Source organism: Anabrus simplex, chromosome 4 (assembly GCF_040414725.1).
Source record: "Anabrus simplex isolate iqAnaSimp1 chromosome 4, ASM4041472v1, whole genome shotgun sequence".
Lineage (NCBI taxonomy): Eukaryota > Metazoa > Arthropoda > Insecta > Orthoptera > Tettigoniidae > Anabrus > Anabrus simplex.
In genome coordinates this window covers 98,017,784-98,035,097 of record NC_090268.1, presented here as the reverse complement: position 1 = coordinate 98,035,097, position 17,314 = coordinate 98,017,784, and the positions used below count along the sequence as shown (strand labels likewise).

General features: G+C 35.9%; 1 long non-coding RNA gene across 2 annotated transcripts in view; it reads left to right on the top strand.

Moving 5' to 3' along the window:
• The window catches only part of LOC136872445 (uncharacterized), a 164,613-nt gene extending 147,981 nt beyond the window's left edge, over positions 1 to 16,632 (top strand). For both annotated transcript variants that reach the window (XR_010859900.2, XR_010859899.2), the window contains exon 6: positions 16,551 to 16,632. This is a non-coding gene — a long non-coding RNA (uncharacterized lncRNA). The remainder of the gene's footprint in view (positions 1 to 16,550) is intronic.
• The last annotated feature ends 682 nt before the right edge of the window (positions 16,633 to 17,314 follow it).

Below are 17,314 nucleotides of genomic sequence, written 5' to 3'. Positions count from 1 at the left end.
ATATTTGAAATGGAAGTTCCTTTTGAACTGTTTAAAAAACATAGAACAAATATACATATATTTAAAGAGATAGTTCAAACTTCTTGCAAACAATATTTCAGCCAAGTTAAATATGAACGACCTTACTTGAAAAACGTTGCAAGCATTGTTGGAATCTGATAGTTTCAGTGTGTTGACTGGGGAGATCGAAATTCTGGCCTCGGAAATGGATTGGTACTAAATCCATATCAGAACAATTAAAAGCATTAACTTGTAGAATATTCTTTCAAATTTAGGGCAGTCACCCAGGTGGCAGATTCCCTATCTGTTGTTTTCCTAGCCTTTTCTTAAATGATTGCAAAGAAATGGGAAATTTATTGACCATCTCCCTTGGTATGTTTTTCTAATCCCTAATTCCCCTTCCAACCAGGCTAAGAAAGTTTTCAATATGTTCATGAATCTCCAAATCAGATTAGCAAAAGTTTCAAAAGGCATAGCATTTTTAAAAGAATGTCTAGTAAGCAAAGTAATTCCCAAATTCTTAAAACCTTCTCAAAGGAAAAATATGTCATCTCTGTTTCACCTTTCAATTCAAAACAAGGTCAACATTGTTAAGAGAAGAGATTAAATTTATTTACAGAAAGAAATCCTTTTTAAATGAAAAGTTATATTTAGCTCATCTTGAGCCCCCTCTATGGCTGGGGTCCCTCTAGAATAGAATTCATTCCAATGTCATGTCGCAAATAAAATGGAATGCATCTTAAGTAAGAAACAGGCCACACTGGACAAGAAACTAGACAATTTAAGAAAGGCGAATTATGATATGGAGGTTCATAACAATAACATTAATAATAGAATATCCGGAGTAAATCATTTAATGGCACAAGACAAGTTAAGTTCAGTCAATTTGGTGAAAAACCTTTCTAGAATCCATTTCACAGACCAAGAATTAGATACTCTTAACAGAGGACCTAAATTAATTGGCCCTGTAGATTCTCAAGATGATGTTAGGTATGAAATAAAGAAAAGACTCCCTCAGTTTGTTAGTCACCTTAAAACCAATATTCTGTTTGACAATGTTAAATGTAACAGGGATCTTAGGAATAAAATAAAAGACAATGACCTAAGGCAGATAAAGGTAATTGTATGGTCATATTGTATTGAAAAGATTACATTGAAAAAAAAAAGTTTTTCTCTGATGAGTCATTTTCCAGAATCAATAAAGACCCCACAGGTAGGATACAAAAGAGTTTAAAATCTTTATTGAGAAGTTCCACATTCATCCTCAATGAAGACGAAATTCAGAAGATGATAAATATGAACCCCAGATTACAGAAAGAGCGTTGCCTAAAATCCATAAAGCGGGAATACGTGTTAGACCTGTCCTTAACTGCAAGAACATCCCACCATACAAAATCTCAAAATTTATACACAGGTTTCTTTCTAACAACTATAAGTTCCACAGTAAGTCAATAATAAGAAATTTGGTAGATTTATGCAAAAGTTTAGAAAGTTTCAAGCTTCAGCCCCATCATTACTTAAGTTTGTTTGACATAACTAATATGTATGCAAATATCCTGGTAAATAAAGCAATAGATATTATTAGAACAAATTTAACCAGTCAAGGTCATCTAGGGAAATTAGAGGGCGAAACTATAGTAAGTGGTACTCAGGGTTTAGTAACATGAGCCACTGCTAGGTGATGCACGCCAGTTCACTGTCGCACTAGTAGCGCTGAGAGGGAGCACCGAGAGGAATGACAATGCTGCCAACCGTTGGTTATTGGTTTGATATGGCTACACTTTTTTTCTTGCTGTGCGGACAGTATGCACTGCGGCCATAGAAAAGAGCCTCTCGAAGGGAGTGTGGCCCCAAAGAGGCCACTGTTCTCATGACAAAGATTGGCCTGGATGTGCAAAGGTAGGTTACAACTACTAAACTACATTTTTTCTTGCCGTGTGGACAGTATGCATCGCGGTGATATCTTCCAGAAAAGAACCTCTCGAAGGGGGCCACTGTTCTCATGACAGAGAATGGCCTCAAGGTGAAAAAATACGTTAAAGCTAATAAATGCCCTTTATTTCTCGCACCGTGACCCTTTTAAACTTCCCTGGCCGCTTCATAATTTTTTCTTCTGCAATGGTTGGTAACAAATTCTCGCCCTCATCCTAGGTGTCAGTGACGTCATCCTCTTCCTTACGTGAACCAATCATCATTATAAGTAGAGCCCGGATTTCCATGCACTATCAAATCTCAAAATATGCATGCATTCATGCACTATCATATAGCAAAACATGCACAATAAACTGGAAATATGCACAATCAAAATTCATCTCCTTTTGAAACATTTGTACAAAAATTGCCTTGATTGAAGCTCGTCCGTTTATCTGTCAGCACGTCCTTAAGCACAGAAGTTCTACGTCACAAGAAGTGACAGTGCATAATTAATTGAAGACATTTGGGGCAAAGTGAGGTCAAATTGTACGTCTTTCGCATTTTCACTACAATACGTCTTATATAAGCTTGACGAATCAAAATTAGGATTTGAACGGATCACTTTTTTCAACTTATATCTAGCTGCCGCAGCTATACCTCTCTGCGCAATGCTGGCAGACACATTTGAATCTCCACAAATGCCTACTGTGATAACAAAGTGACGACTGAGAGTTCCCGGTAGGAAAATTCAGGATAACAACGGAAGAGGGTTCAGTGCAAAACCAGCTGCTAGCTCAGTAACGCTGCGTCACAGAAATGCGATACAAGTTTTATTTTGTTCATCTAACACAGACGAAAGAATGAGCCGTCAATGAGTAATGCACAATTTATGGTTTGATCTGTAACGATGTATATTTGAGACAATTTAATCCCAAGAATTACACAGATCGACGTGGGGCCTTCCGGCTTATGTCAATGTTTACTCAAGCAGCAGATAAGAAAGTGTTTGGTTAACTGGATTATGTACTAATTTTGATTGTCATGTAGGATGCCAGGGAAAAATTCTCTCCGTTTCTCAGTAATAGACATTCTGTATAACGTGGAAGAAAGGCCCCAAATTCTGCAAACCAACATTCCTAAAAGGCACTATCATGTAAGTTAGCATTGTATATGCGCCAAAGACACAAGAAAAGTCATATTATGCAATACTAGCAAGATACCCGTGCTTCGCTACGGTATTATACTGAAATTTATAACTGAATGCTTTTTGTTTTAGATATATAATCCGCCGAAATTCGAGGTCTGATTCGTTTTCAGCGAGATTCCGCCAAAATTCGCAATCTGACTCATTTTCTAATAGATTACGGCAAGTTTCCTCCCATTTTTCAATCTTTATTTCCAGCAATCGATTTTGTACTTCCCGGGCTAGGTCCAGGTATTCCACCCGGTCAGTTGGGTCCCTAAATCTTTGCCATCTGTTCCTATAAGCATTTTTAATATGGATCAAATCCTTAAGGAGATCCGGCGTGATGTCGTCTTGGGTGCCTTGGCGGTACTGAACCCGCAAACGGACTGCATTCTTAATCATTACCTGTCCAGGACCCGTTTCCAGCGCAATCTGCAGATTTGACGACGGTCCAGAACATTATTATTATTATTATTATTATTATTATTATTATTATTATTATTATTATTATTATTATTATTATTATTATGATAGATATTCTGGACCCCACAGCAAGATGCAAGACCGCTACTTGGCGGTAAATTACATCTGCTACCATTGTCATTGTTCACAATGTGACCAGCACCGTTGTCACGCATGGGCAAGTGTGCAGGATTTGAGCAATACGAATGACATACTTCCGTGCATTATTGACCGTATTATAGAGGTGAACAATTTGATCGTCAGTCTCATTCCTATCGTTTATTTCAAATGTGTTTAAATTTTTATTTATATGCCGGAAGAATCTACTGTAATCTAAGAACGTTCTCCAAAGGAAAAGATGGCTGTTGAAAACGAACCCCGGAAAGATTAAAAAAATTTGGTATATGATCAGAATAAGTACATCGAAAATCTACAGCCTGTTTCCAGTCATTCGACAGGGTCAGGAATGGAATGAATAAAGCCCCACCTAGCGGCGACAATAGGAATTGTGCCGGCTGCCAAAGCACTCCTCTGGGGCAATGATCGATGAATGATAAATGAAATGAAATATTGGACAGTGTTGCTGGAATGAATGTTGACAGGGAAAACCAGAGTATCCAGAGAAAAACCTGTCCTGCCTCCGTTTTGTCCAGCACGAATGTCATATGGAGTGACCGGGATTTGAACGACGGAACCCAGCTGTGAGAGGCCGGCGCGCTGCCGCCTCAGCAACGGAGGCTCCTTATAAGTACATTATGAACAGTAAAATCAATTGGTCTCACCTCCTTTTACATCCCACCGCCGTTAAGTTTATTTACCCCCCCCACAAAAAATTAAAATAAGGCGTGTTTCTTTATGTTTAAAGGAGATTCCAAACACCAATGTTCACGTCTATTACCTTCAGTTATGAGATATAAGTATCCCCATAAAAAAAATCACTTTTTTTTCACTTCCATTCACAATTCCCCCCCCCCCCAAAGTGAATTTTCCGGCAAAAAAATACCTGTTTCTTTAATAGTAAAGGATCTTTTAAATACCAATTATCGCGACTCTAACTTCTTCAATTTTTTATTTATGTGTCCTTATGAAAGGAATTCAACTCCTTTTCACTCCCGCCCCCCAAGATGATTTCCCCCCCAAAACGCGTTTTTCTTTGTTTCAAAGGAGATCCAAATACCGATTATTTTCACGTCTGTAGCAACTTTAGTTTTTATTAATAATAATAATGTTATTTGCTTTACGTCCCACTAACTACTTTTTAAGGTCTTCGGAGATGCCGAGGTGCCGGAATTTAGTCCCGCAGGAGTTCTTTTACGTGCCAGTAAATCTACCGACACGGGGCTGTCGTATTTGAGCACCTTCAAATACCACCGGACTGAGCCAGGATCGAACCTGCCAAGTTGGGGTTAGAAGGCCAGCGCCTTAACCGTCTGAGCCACTCAGCCCGGCTTAGTTTTTATTAGATGTATGTATTCTCATGCAATTAAGTCAATGTTTCAATTCTTTCACCCTCCCCCCCCCCCCCACCCCCACTTCATTGTATTTTCCAAGAATACGTGTTTCTTTACTTTTAAAGATTCCAAATATCAAATTTCACGTCTGTAACATCTTCATTTTTGAGATATCAGTAGCCTAATTAAAAGAATTCACCATTTTTAGTCACTTTTACCCCCCCTCCACTCAAGTGGTATTTCCGAAAACTAAAAGTACATGTTTCTTTATTTTTAATAGAGATGAAAAAATACCATATTTCACTTCTGTAACATGTTAATTTTTTTTATATATACTGCAGAAATTCTCATTTTAAAATTTCACCTCCTTTTTAGTTCCCCTTAAGAGGAGTTTCCAAAAACAAATCACCTATGTTTCTTAACATTTACAGGAGATTCCAAATACCACTTTTTATGTCTGTAACATGCTACATTTCTCAGATATTCTGTAGATACAGTCTTTCAAAAAATGTTACACTCCTGTTTAACCGCCATTAATTGGATTTTCCAAAAACAAAATGCATGTTTTTTTATTTTTAAAGGAGATCCTATATACAAATTTCTGTAATATCTTCAGTTTCTGAGATATATGTATCCTCATTAAAGGCATTCAACCAATTTTTCACCCCTTTTACACCCCTCCTATTGGGATTTACAGAAAACAAAAAAATACGTGTTCCTTTATTTTTAAAGGAGATTCTAAATACCAATTTTTATATCTGTAAACTTTTAAAGTTTTAAGATGTAGACAAACTCATTTTTACAATTCACCCCCCTTTTCACCCCCCATTATTTGGATTTTCCGAAAACAAAAAATACCTGTTTCTTTATTTTTAAAGTGGATCCCAAATACCAATTTTCAGGTCTGTAATATCTTCAGGTTCTGAAATATAAGTAGCCTCATTAAAGGCATTCAACCCCTTTTTCAGCCTTTTCCACTCTTCCTATTGGGATTTCACGAAAACAAGAAAAAATATGTGTTCCTTTATTTTTAAAGGAGATTCTAAATACCAATTTTTACATCTATAAACTTTAAAAGTTTTGAGATATAGATACACTCATTTTAAAAATTCACCCCCTTTTCACCCCCCCCCCCCCATTAACTGATTTTTCCAAAAACAAACAAATATGTTTCTTTATTTTTAAAGAAGATCCCAAACACCAATTTTCATGTCTGTAATATCTTTAGTTTCTGAGATATCCTCATTAAAGGCATTCAACCAATTTTTCACCCCTTTTCACCCCTCCTATTGGGATTTTCTGAGAACAAAAAAATACATGTTTCTTTATTTTTAATGAAGATTCTAAATACCAATTTTTACATCTGTAAACTATAAAAGTTTTGAGATATAGATGCACTCATTTTAAAAATTCATCCCCCTTTTCACCCTCCCATTAATTGGATTTTCCAAAAACAAAAAAATTATGTTTCTTTATTCTTAAAAGAGATCAAAAGTACCAATTTTCAGGTCTGTAATATCATCAGTTTCTGAGATATAAGTACTGTTGTCCGGATTAAAGGCATTCATCCACTTTTTCACCCTTTTTCACCCCTCCTATTGGGATTTTCTGAAAACAAAAAATTATGTGTTTCGTTATTTTTAAAGAAGATTCTTAATACCAATTTTTACATGTGTAAACTTTTAACATTTTGAGATATAGAAACACTCATTTTAAAATTTCACCCCCCTTTTCACCCCTTTAGCGACGGAATATCCAAAAATCCTCTCTTAGCGAGCACCTACATCTTAATATGAATAAATCCACAAAATTTCATTTCTTTATGTCCAGTAGTTTTGGCTCGGCGATGATGAATCAGTCAGTCAGTCAGGACAAGTTATTTTATATATATAAACGGCCAAATATTCGCTATTAAATCCAAAATCTTCAAAATATGCATTATGCATGAATTTTGTCCTAAAAAGGCCAAAACATGCAAACATGCATGGAAAAAGAACGGTTATTTGGAATCGTTAAGCTATAAAACAAATATTTGCAAAGTTTGAGAATTGTAACCAGCTTATTTAAAAACATGCATTTGCATGGAAATCTGGGCTCTAATTATAAGCAATGTAGTACCGGTATGGCATCTAAAACAGTACTTTTGGTTATAAAAGTAAATGTACTTCTAGGGGCAGGCAGGATGGTCCGTGGCAAGCGTATTGAACACATTTCTCTTCCACAATCATTTTAAGGTAATCTTGGAAGCATTTAAAGTAACATTCTGTGTAATAATCCTTGAGCACCAGTTACTATATTTTTACCAATTAGGGATTGATCAGTTCATGAAGATTCTAGAGTTTGTCACACTATACTACTTTCAACACCACTATTTATTATAATAATAATAATAATAATAATAATAATAATAATAATAATAATAATAATAATAATAATAAAAAATAATTTATTCAATTAGTTTTCAAGTCCATGTTACATCCAATGATTGTACGCATTTATATACACACTTTTTGCACACCATTTACAGCACCAGGGCCCCCTCCATCTAGTCCATCATTCTTTGTAAGTCCTCCGTCCACAACTCGTTATCCAAGTTGCCTCGTCTGAAGTCGATTAGCACACTCTCACACGTTCTTTTTAGTACAACGGTGTGTAGGTAGGCCTGTAGCTGTTTGCTCACTTCCAATTTGTCCATGTGCTTCTTGAACAAATTGGTAACTAGCCCGTCCCATGTTATTACCACAGGGATCATCGTCACCTTGGCTCCATTGTACATAAGTGAGAGTTCGTTGGCTAGCATCTCGTACTTTCTTCCTTTAGTGGTTTCAGTCTGTTGTAGGATATTTTTGTTTGTGATTCCAACTTCAATTAACAGGATTTCATTCTTTAAAAGGTCATGTATCATCAGATCCGGTTTGTTGTGTTCAATGCGAAGCTCAGTTTGTACGATGACGTCTGACTTTATTCTAATCTGCTGATTGGATATGAAATTTTCCACTTTATAGTTCTTTATTTTCTTAGAATTATTCAGCCCATACTTTTTTGTGAGCATGAAATGCAAGCATCTGACAACGTCATTGTGGTGTTTCTTGTAATCCAAATTAAGCATTCGTCCACATTGTGTTGCCAGATGGTCTAGTGTCTTATTGCCCTGGTTGCAGTGTGGGCACCTCTGGAATATACTCCCATGACTAAAGAAGATGTTTCTGTCTTGTATCTTACAGAACATTCCTTCTTCCCGTGGAGATATAATAATAATAATAATAATAATAATAATAATAATAATAATAATAATAATATTTAATAATGTTGTTTAAATAAATAAACAATAAACTTATGGTATTGTAAAGGTGGAATATTGACTTAACCTTAAAGTATACCACTATTTATAGTTAAGAGGGTTTACCAATGGGAGCTCCTGTCTCAGGTATATTAGCCAATATTTATTTAAACCATCTAGAGCACTGCAAAATAATAGGACATATTCCTGGTTAGGATTTTTGGACACGATTTATGGACGATACATTTGTAATAATAGATAAGCGTTATAACAATAGCAACAATATCTTACAATTTTTAAATTCATTAGATGAAAGAATAAAATTCACACTTGAAAACGAGGACAATGCTTTGAATTTCTTAGATGTAACTGTTAAGAGGGAACCTGGCAAGTTCTCTTATAAAGTATACAGAAAGGATACATTTACTCCTGTGACCATTAAAAATGATTCTTTACATCCTGGGAGTCATAAGAGGGCTGCCTGATTCAATATGGTTTATCGAGCCTTCAATTTACCTTTATCTCATACAGAAAGAGAAAAAAATTACGATACATGCAGAAGATAGCTATTATGAATGGTTTCAGTGTGAATACCATGAATAAAATTAATAGTAAAAAGAAAGAAAAACATAAGATTAACACCAGAGAATCCCAAGAGTTCAAAATATGTGAATTTTACCTTCATTAACCCAAGGATTTTTCAAATCACAAAATCATTTAAGAAACACGACTGTCAAGTCTCATTTTTGACTGTAAACAGTAATGGTCATATATTTTATAACCATAATAGTGTTAATCATAATAAAGAGGATTTCTTAGATTCAGGAATCTATAAACTTAAGTGTGATCAATGCTTCGTGACGTATGTGGGGCAAACAGGTAGGCGTCTTTGAACCAGATATCTCAAACATGTTAATGCTAACAGACACAAGAAGTATTCTGCAATGAGAGTCCATATGGGGAATACTGGTCACCAATATACTGACATACATAAAGACTTGACTTATAAAAAGTAAGCAAAGGGAACCTGATTAGCAATTATGAAAATATTTATATAAGTTTGGACCAGAGTATTAACACAAACAAAAATTTAAATGGGGTACAAGAGAACAAAAATCCGTTACATGAACAAATACCATTGCTTCTATCCTCACGAAGAATTAATAACTGGAAGTCACCCTGTCTAATTCAAACTTCCCACCCTACCGCTCCTACTACAGGACGAGCTATTCCCCCTTACCCCACTAATAGCACTGTTCCCTCCCCTTACCACCACTAGCCATGTTCTGCAGGGTGAAAGAAAACACAACTACAACACACATAGTAGCATGGCAAGAAGCAAGTCAGAGTGAGGCTCATTCTAAACCAGCTATAGGAAGTGTCATTTATGGTAAGCTTTTACATCATACGTTCGTGACGGAATCTCTTTTCTTACTTATCTAAGGGTTTTAAACCCATTAATTTTTATATCTCTTTCTTTCCAGACCTTGTCTTCTTCAAAAAGGATTATTCTTAGGATTTTTTTTGTTTGTTTTTGCTATTTGCTTTACGTCGCATCGACACAGATGTGTCTTATGGCGACGATTCTTAGGATTTAAGCCACGAATTTGATGTTATGCATCATTGGTCTTTGCCATATGACAGGCGGTCTCATATGGCTTCAGATTTCTTCTAACAAATTAGCTAAATTTGAAAGAATATTCTACAAGTTAATTTCGATCTCCCCAGTCAACACACTGAAACTATCAGATTCCAACAAAGCTTGCAACGTTTTTCAAGTAAGGTCGTTCATATTTAACTTGGCTGAAAGATTGTTTGCGAGAAGTTTTGAACTACCTCTTTAAATATATGTATATTTGTTCTCCTATGTTTTCTCAAAAGTTCAAAAGGAACTTCCGTTTCAAATATGGACAGCAACATTGGACATTGATTTCGTACGAGACGTTGTGGCAGGCTTGTCAATTTCAAGTTAATTTCATTTTTTAACATTGAAGATGAAAGTTTTTGCAAGAAGTGAGGTCAATCTGTGTAAATAATGTATATATATATATATTTATATCTTTTGCATTTCCCAAATAGTCCTTAAAAAGACATTGGGTTCTTTCATTATTTTAACATTTTTTCAGTTTCGGATTTGAGTTTTATAATCTACCACGTGATTTTATGGCTGATGAAGTCTCAAACAGAGACAAAACATGTCCCTAAATATTTTTAATATGTTTTAATTAAATAGTTCACTTGTAAAGTGATGTGTATTGTTTGGGTGGACCAAACCTAGCATTGTTTCTTAGTTTTAACTGTATCAATACGGATCTACATGATAAAGTTCATAAATTGTACTACATACCACTTAGTCATTTGCCTGCTGCCATTTCTTAATGGATACAGTACTTTTGTATCCATCTCTTGGCACAGGCCAGAGTAAAGTGTAGCTTTCACCGAAGTCCCAGTGTCATCCATGGGTGTGACAATATGGAAGCTGCTGGGGTATGGGTGGTGCTGAGTAATGGCATTCAGAGCACAACTAGTGCATCTGAGTGTTATGAAAGGTGTTGCTCATAGAGTCAGTCCTGCTGCAATAGCACTTTCTGACCCAGTGAGGAAAGCAATGGCAAACTACCTCACTCCTCATCCTGCCTAGTACGCCTCATTTTGGTGCTGCCATTAGTTTTTGCGGTTTCCTTATAACCACATAACCTTTGGTGGTGCTGTTTGGGGATCCAACCAGCCTCTGGGCTGATGACCTAATAGACAGACAGACCACTTAGTCGAGCAGCTCGTCTCCTTTCTCCCAAGTCTTCTCAGCCCAAACTTTGCAAGTTGTTGTAATGCTACTCTTTTGTCGGAAATTATCCAGAAAAAATTGAGCTGCTTTTCTTTGGATTTTCTTTAGTTCTTGAATCAAGTAATCTGTGAGGGTCCCGTATGTTGGAACCATACTCTAGTTGGGGTCTTACCAGAGACCTATATGCCCTCTCCTTTACATCCTTACTGCAGCTCCTTATCACCCTCATAACCATGTGCAGAGACCTGTACCCTTTATTTACAATTATTTACAATCATATTTTTTATGTGATTACCCCAATGAAGATCTTTCCTTATATTAACACCTAGAGACTTACAATGATCCCCAAAAGGAACTTTCACCCCATCAACACAGTAATTAAAACTGAGAGGACTTTTCCTATTTGTGAACCTCATAACCTGACTTTTAACCCTGTTTATCATTATACCATTGCCTACTGTCCATCTCACAATATTATCGAGGTCAATTTACAGTTGCTAACAATCTTGTAACTTATTTATTACTCTGTACAGAACATCGTCTGCAAAATGCCTTATCTCTGATTCCACTTCTTTACACATATCATTGATACAGGAGTCTCATACACCTTGATAGTACGGTACCCTAAACAGAGTGACAATTTCAGTACCAGCAATGTAGGCTCTGCAATTAATTTGGAGGTCAACTATTCGAACCTCTTATATAATTTGACGCGTATTGTAAAGCTCAGATTGGGCTGTTAAAAGGTTTCTTAATAAATTGTGGAACCCACAACCATCACCATATATGAATTGTTTTCAGGCATTGACGCCTCACACTGCCCAAACCATGCACTTTTGGACAGCGGCCCCCTCGTGAAAAATTACCAATTTGCTGGCCTGCATGCCATGCTAAGTGTTTGCAAGAAATCAGCTTCATTTACCATTGTCGCATTAATTCTGAACCACTCTATGTATCTGTTTTTTTGCTAGTTGCTTTACGTTGCACCGACACAGATAGGTCTTATGGTGACATTGGGACAGGAAAGGCCTAGGAATGGGAAGGAAGCAGCCGTGGCCTTAATTTGCCTGGTGTAAAAATGGGAAACCACGAAAAACCATCTTCAGGGCTGCCGACAGTGGGGTTCGAACCCACTATCTCCTGGATGCGAGCTCACAGCTGCGCGCTCCTAACCGCATGGCCAATTTGCCCGGTCTGTGTATCTGTCAGTCAATTTCCATGTAAAATGAGTTTACAGATTTTCTAATTCACATCATTTTAATCTCGTAAGTAATTCTCTTAATTATCCATAGAAAGTAAATACGGTATCACACACACACACACAGAAAGAGAAAGAGAGAACCTGTTCCATTAGAACGTTTTGAGTAAGGCAGTTTATTTTAACTTTTCTTTTTGAAATGATTGTCTGTTTATTTGTTCGACTAAATTCAGTTGATAGATTTTTCTTTAGGGATCAGAATTGTACATCAGAAGGTTGCTCATTTCTAAGAGGCTTTTATTGTTGAGAGGGAATGTGATGCTGCATTAGACATTTCTTTTAAATCATTGGAATGCCTTGTTATTAAGCATAGAAATAGATTTATAAAACTGCAGCAGAATCACATTTTTAAAAACTAATACAGTGTTCAGAAAATGTTTGCATATTCTGGTTTAGTTCACCTTTATTTTGATATATGTATGTGTGTACAGTATATATTATGATGGGTATATACAAAGAAAAGCAATCTGCAGTCAGCTGTGCAAAAGCACAAAGTTGGTAATGTGTGATTTTGAGCACAAAATTATCATTCTTTGTGTGGCAGATGAATACCGTGTTTAGCCACCTTGGCCTGAAGCATACTTGAACACGACAAAGCATACTCAGCATCAAAGAATCCAACTTGTTTTTGAGCAGATTATCTCACTCTTGGATAAAATCTTCATTCAACTGCTGAATGATGGCAGGAGAACAACAATGAAGGGCAGTTGCTTTCTTCAGTTCATACCGTAAATGTTCAACACAATTCATATCCGCAGAACAAGCCGGCCACACCACTCACTGTATGTTGTGTCTCAAGAAACTGAGTGAATACTCTGGTTCACTGGGCACCTACTAGTGTAAAGCTCTCACCCACAGTGGCAACAAATCCAGTACCTTCAAGTTGGAGGATATTGGCCCTGTATGTCAGACTAGTCATATTACCCTGCATAGGAATTAGACCAAACATGATCCCACCCCAGAACATGATGGAACCCCCCTTGCTGCTGATGGCACTTCAGAATGAAAGGCTCATTCCATCTTCCTCTGTATTATATCCAGATTCTATTGCTCCTGTTATTTGGGTGCAAGCTTATGGTGAACTTTGCAATTAAGAGATGAAAGTTATGATTTTCCACCTGTTCAATACAAATTCAAATGTGATATATATTGAAATGTCACATTTTATTCATAAATATTAGGGACCGGTTTCGGCATACTTCAGACAGAAGTATTTTTAAAAGACGTATTTTGTTATTTTACACACAATTGTAACAAAAAACATCACAGATATCATAGAACTGTAAATAGATCAATTTTACCTTTATTGTAAATTTTATAAGAGGTATATATGAGAGTTTTTATACATTCAAAATTTTGTACAGATCAATGCTATTATGAATTGCCAATATGGTAGAAAGTTTATTTGTGTATTGACATGTATGTAATTTACTTGTGTCCTTGTTTATCTAACTTTAGGCTGATGATGGCATAAACATGCTGAAACTGGTCCCTAATATTTATGAATAAAATGTGACATTTCAATATATATCACATTTGAATTTGTATTGAACAGGTGGAAAATCATATACTTTCATCTCTTAATTGTAAATCTTTTTTCAATACGGACCAATTATGAAGTTTTTAACATTAAATTATGGTGAACTCATCGGAAAACAGTGTATGTATGCTTCCACTCTTCCTGTTACCATAGGCTATGACTTCGTGGCCACCTTGGCGTGATTCAAGAGAAGTGTTAGGCACAGGCTTCCTTGATATCAGTTCTCAATTGTGTAAGTGATTTTGAACTGTCTGATCTGACACATGCACTCGGGTGGCCCTGGTGGAATGAGGTGGCAGTGGCTGTACAACATGCTGAAAGCAACAAATATCAATCTTCCTTGTGAATTGATTTGCCTGGACATTCTGTCTGTTGTCAATCAACAACTGTTCGTGCCTCCCTGAACTTTCTTCAGACTCTCGAGACATCACTCTGTCTCGCTCCAATGTGAACAATGATATCCACCAATCGCCATCCATCTTGCAGCAGTGTCACAATTCTAATGTGTCAGTAGCAGAAATGGATACTCTTGACATGTTCACTTCAGTCCTGCTCGTATGGTACTCTCCATAAACTACCAATGTTACAAATAGTGATGTCAAACTGACCGACACGACACATGCCTCCTATCAGACAAATATTGAATCCGATCTGTGTTTAGTGCCACTGTATGTCTTGGACATTGGCATACGGAGGATACTCTAAACATATTTGGGGTACAGTGACATACCATCTGAAATCTTAATACTGTATGCAAAAGTTTTTTGAGCACTGTAGCTGTATAGTTTGTTTGTTGCTATTTTGTTATGTAATTTTTTATCAGAGTTTATTCTTATCCTGCTGTTAGTCTTCTGATGAGAAGTGCCAGAATAGTAGTTCAATATCATTGGGATAAATAGACAGAGGGATATCTCTAAGCATTGATTTAAATTAGTGTGCATATGAAAATTGTATGTGGGGATGATAGCAATTTATTGCACATTCTCACTCAGTGATTGAATCAACTTTACCAAATTTCTAATTCACAATATTTAATATTTCTCAGACTTGAGAATTTTTTTAATAGGCCTAAATGCTCTTGGAAAAAATTTAAAAATGCAGTGTGGCATTTCTAAATTACACACATTTATAATTTCTTTCTAAACCAGAGCTATCCATGTATTACAGTAATATCTTCAAAATTAACAAGTTTCAACATGTAGGAGAGATTAAATACAATTTTAGCTTGAGAAGAGAAATTTGCTGCTATTGGTTCTGTAACAATGCAAGTTAATGTTGCTTCAATAGAGGAACTTATGGAGTACCCATAATAGTAATGTTAGTGGGATATAAAATCAATAACATTAGCTACTTTTACAGTTTTTGGAGATGTCAGAAGTTTGTATAATTTGCAAATGCCTGCAGTATTCATTCACATTCCTCTAGTAAGGAATAATTTCTTTAAATTCGTGATCTCATCCCAAGGTAGTGCAGCTTTCTTCAGCGACACCCCCAATGTAAATAATAATATGAGAGAATTTATTGGACTCCAACGTATTCAATACATTACAGGATGTTAACATTTTTAGTTAAACATCGTTAAAATGGAGACATGTTTCGCCCTCCATGTGGGGCATCATCAGTCATATCAATAACCCCCAATGTAGGCGAGCCGAATGTACCTTTACGAACACGTACCAGCAGCCCTCCTGTCGCTCTTAAATTTCAGGCAGTACTGGAAATTGAACCTGGGCTGGGAAGGACGGCAGCTGATGGTACTAACCATTAAGCTATGGAGGTGGAAATATTAATAATATCCACTTTCATTTACAAGCAATGGAGAAAGTGAACACTGTATACTACTTTCAAAAGATTCAGAATAATTCAGTGATATTTGGCATGCAGCATGTGCAAGGCCAAACAGAAAACATAACAGCATAAAGATTGAACTGTGATCAAGATAAAAATTGATATATCTTAGTTTGCAGTTAAGTTTTATGGATATGTGAAGTAGCTATTTGAAGTTAAAGAACTGTAAATATTTTTCTGGAACCGATAGTAGTTTAGAGAAGTCTCTTCAGAGAAAATATACAAGAATAATTTATTGCAAAATATGGCTTTTACAGCTGGGCTGAGTGGCCCAGACAGTTGAGGCGCTGGCCTTCTCACCCGAACTTGGCGGGCTCAGTCCGGTGGTATCTGAAGGTGCTCTAATAAGTCAGCCTTGTCTGTAGATTTACTAGCATATATAAAAACTTCTTTGGGACAATTCTGGCACTTTGGCATCTCCAAAACAGTCAAAAAGTAGTTAGTAGGATGTAAAAACTATTATTATTGGCTCGTACAGCTTTGTGGGCATAGCCAACTTAGTCTTTCTCCAAGGCATAAATTGATTTACTACTAAGCAGGTTTCAGAACTATTAGCAGTGCTAGGATATTGTATGTTTCCACTGCCAGGTCTCTTCTCATCAGTGAAGGCTGAACACTTTTTGAAGTCTTCTCTATGCTTAATAGTAATATTATTAAGTGGTAATAATATGCAAAACTTTTGTGATGAGAGTCAATATTACTTGCACATAAAGGAAAGGACAGATTTAAAAGTCTACTTTCCTCTTATGTTCAAGTAATATTGAATCTCTGATTTGGCATGAACCTACAAGTTCTAATACTAGTTTTTTTCTTTTTTCTTGAACAGGACACTCTTTGATTCATGAAAATCTCGACGCTGGGGCTGGACACTGAAAATAAGGTGTTGGACTTAGGGTATATTTTTAGAGCATTTTTTTTGTGCAAAAACTGGATTTTTTTTGCTATTTTTGATAAATATTTTGTATTTTTTTTTGCTTTTGAAAAATATTTTAAACAAATATTTGTAATTTATATATTAGTTTTTAAAACTAAGTCAAATATGTCAACAAAAACCATGTTTTTTTTTGTAACAGAAAAATAAACTAAGTCCAAAATGTAAACAAATGGTTTCATTTATATTCATAGATCCTTTTTCCCAACAAATAAAATGTAATAGGTTTTCTTTTACAAATGTTTTGTACACATTCAAGGGATAGTGAATAGGAGACAGAAATACAATAAAAAAAAACCAATGAAGTTCTATTTGAGCTTTATTTTCCATAGGTTAATACCAATAAGAATATTATAACAATCTCATTACAAAGCTTATAAACTGTACAAGAAAGTCCATAAGAAAGTTTACAGCAAGCAGAAATGCTGTTACACAGAAATGTTACAATGAAGACTTATCAATTTAATCTTATTTTCAACTGCCAAACTACTACATATAATTTATGAAAATGCAACAAAACTTCACTGTGTGTTTGACAGACAGGAATTACAATATACATTATAACACTAAACATACATACCAATCTAGACTGCCAATGCAAAGTCCATTGTTACCAAACACTATTTCACTATTGTCCTGAAATAGTGTTTCGTGACAAC